The sequence below is a fragment of the Triticum dicoccoides genome, chromosome 5B (genome assembly GCF_002162155.2).
Source record: "Triticum dicoccoides isolate Atlit2015 ecotype Zavitan chromosome 5B, WEW_v2.0, whole genome shotgun sequence".
In the NCBI taxonomy this organism is placed as follows: Eukaryota; Viridiplantae; Streptophyta; class Magnoliopsida; order Poales; family Poaceae; genus Triticum; species Triticum dicoccoides.
Window position 1 is genome coordinate 101,394,517 of NC_041389.1, and position 3,637 is coordinate 101,398,153.

A 3,637-nucleotide genomic window follows, 5' to 3' on the forward strand; every position below is an offset into this window, starting at 1 on the left:
TGGGATCTCCAGGGCCGGCGCAACCCCCCTAGGCCCTTATATAAAGAGGGGCAAGGGAGGGCAGCCGCACCCTAGTCCCTGGCGCCTCCTCTCTCCCCGTACCACTTCTCCCTCTCGCTGAGCTTGGCAAAGCCCTGCCGAGATCGCCGCTGCTTCCACCACCACGCCGTCATGCTGCTGGATCTCCATCAACCTCTCCTTCCCACTTGCTGGATCAAGAAGGAGGAGACGTCTTCCCCAACCATATGTGTGTTGAACGCGGAGGTGCTATCCGTTCAGCATTAGGATCATCGATGATTTGGATCACGACGAGTATGACTCCCTCAACCCCGTTCTCTTGAACACTTCCGCTCGCGATCTACAAGGGTATGTAGATGCACTCCCCTCTCTCGTTGCTAGATGAACTCCATAGATTGATCTTGGTGAAGCGTAGAAAATTTTTATTTTCTGCAACGTTCCCCAATAGTGGCATCATGAGCTAGGTCTATGCGTAGTTCCTTCGCATGAGTAGAACACAAATTTGTTGTGGGCGTAGATGTTGTCAATTTTCTTGCCACTACTAGTCTTATTTTGCTTTGGAGGCATCGTGGGATGAAGCAGCCTGGACCGACCTTACACGTACGCTTACGTGAGACAGGTTCCACCGACTGACATGCACTAGTTGCATAAGGTGGCTAGCGGGTGTCTGTCTCTCCCACTTTAGTCAGAGCGGATTCGATGAAAAGGGTCCTTATGAAGGGTAAATAGAAATTGGCATATCACGTTGTGGCTTTTACGTAGGTAAGAAACGTTCTTGCTAGAACCCTATTGCAGCCACGTAAAACATGCAACAACAATTAGAGGACGTCTAACTTGTTTTTGCAGCATATGCCTTGTGATGTGATATGGCCAAAAGTTGTGACGAATGATATATATGTTATGTATGAGATCATGTTCTTGTAATAGGAATCGCGACTTGCATGTCGATGAGTATGACAACCGGCAGGAGCCATAGGAGTTGTCTTAATTATTGTATGACCTCCATGTCAATGATTAAACGCCATGCAATTACTTTACTTTATTGCTAAACCATTAGACATAGTAGTAGAAGTAATAGTTGGCGAGCAACTTCATGGAGACACGATGATGGAGATCATGATGATGGAGATCATGGTGTCATGCCAGTGACGAAGATGATCATGGCGCCCCGAAGATGGAGATCAAAGGAGATATATGATATTGGCCATATCATGTCACTATTTGATTGCATGTGATGTTTATCATGTTTTTGCATCTTATTTGCTTAGAACGATGGTAGTAAATAAGATGATCCCTCATAATAATTTCAAGAAAGTGTTCCCCCTAACTGTGCGCCATTGCAAAAGTTTGTTGTTTCGAAGCACCACGTGATGATCGGGTGTGATAGATTCCAACGTCCACATACAACGGGTGTAAGCCAGATTTACACATGCGAAACACTTAGGTTAACTTGACGAGCCTAGCATGTACATACATGGCCTCGGAACACAAGAGACCGAAAGGTCGAACATGAGTCGTATGGAAGATACGATCAACATGGAGATGTTCACCGATGATGACTAGTCCGTCTCACGTGATGATCGGACACGGCCTAGTTGACTCGGATCATGTATCACTTAGATGACTAGAGGGATGTCTAATCTGAGTGGGAGTTCATTAAATAATTTGATTAGATGAACTTAATTATCATGAACTTAGTCTAAAAACCTTTGCAAAATGTCTTGTATATCAAATGTCCAACACTCATGTCAACGTCAACTTCAACGCGTTCCTAGAGAAAACCAAGCTGAAAGATGATGGCAGCAACTATACGGACTGGGTCCGGAACCTGAGGATCATCCTCATAGCTGCCAAGAAAGCATATGTCCTAGAAGGACCGCTAGGTGAAGCACCCATCCCAGAGAACCAAGACGTTATGAATGCTTGGTAGTCATGTGCTGATGATTACTCCCTCGTTCAGTGCGGCATGCTTTACAGCTTAGAACCGGGGCTCCAAAAGCGTTTTGAGAAACACGGAGCATATGAGATGTTCGAGGAGCTGAAAATGGTTTTCCAAGCTCATGCCCGGGTCGAGAGATATGAAGTCTCCGACAAGTTCTAGAGTTGTAAGATGGAGGAAAATAGTTCTATCAGTGAGCACATACTCAAAATGTCTGGGTTGCACAACCGCTTGTCCCAGCTGGACATTAACCTCCCGGACGAGGCGGTCATTGACAGAATCCTTCAGTCGCTCCCACCTAGCTACAAGAGCTTTGTGATGAACTACAATATGCAGGGGATGGTGAAAACTATTCCTGAAGTATTTTCAATGCTGAAATCAGCGGAGGTAGAAATCAAAAAGGAGCATCAAGTGTTGATGGTCAATAAAACCACTAGTTTCAAGAAAGGCAAGGGTAAGAAGAACTTCAAGAAGGACGGCAAGGGAGTTGCCGCGCCCGGTAAACCAGTTGCCGGGAAGAAGCCAAAGAATGGACCCAAACCTGAGACTGAGTGCTTTTATTGCAAGGGAAAGGGACACTGGAAGCGGAACTACCCCAAATACTTAGCGAACAAGAAGGCCGGCAACACTAAAGGTATATGTGATATACATGTAATTGATGTGTACCTTACCAGTACTCGTAGTAGCTCCTGGGTATTTGATACCGGTGCGGTTCCTCATATTTGTAACTCAAAGCAGGAGCTGCGGAATAAGCGGAGACTGGCGAAGGACGAGGTGACGATGCGCGTCGGGAATGGTTCCAAGGTCGATGTGATCGCCGTCGGCACGCTACCTCTACATTTACCTATGGGATTAGTTTTAAACCTCAATAATTGTTATTTAGTGCCAGCTTTGAGCATGAACATTGTATCTGGATCTCGTTTAATATGAGATGTCTACTCATTTAAATCTGAGAATAATGGTTGTTCTATTTATATGAGAGATATGTTTTATGGTCATGCCCCGCTGGTCAATGGTTTATTCTTAATGAATCTCAAACGTGATGTTACACATATTCATAGTGTAAATACCAAAAGATGTAAGGTTGATAACGATATTCCCACATACTTGTGGCACTGCCGCCTTGGTCACATTGGTGTCAAGCACATGAAGAAGCTCCATGCTGATGGACTTTTAGAGTCTCTCGATTATGAATCATTTGACACATGCGAACCATGCCTCATGGGCAAAATGACCAAGACTCCGTTCTCCGGAAGAATGGAGCGAGCAACCAACTTATTGGAAATCATACATACTGATGTGTGCGGTCCAATGAGCATTAAGGCTCGCGGAGGCTATCGTTATGTTCTCACTCTCACTGATGACTTAAGTAGATATGGGTATGTCTACTTGATGAAACACAAGTCTGAGACCTTTGAAAGGTTCAAGGAATTTCAGAATGAGGTAGAGAATCAACATGACCGAAAAATAAAGTTCTTACGATCAGATCGTGGAGGAGAATATTTAAGTCACGAATTTGGTACACACTTAGGGAAATGTGGAATCGTTTCACAACTCACGCCGCCTGGAACACCTCAGCATAACGGTCTGTCCGAACGTCGTAATTGCACTCTATTGGATATGGTGCGATCTATGATGTCACTCACCGATTTACTGCTATCATTTTGGGGATACGCTCTA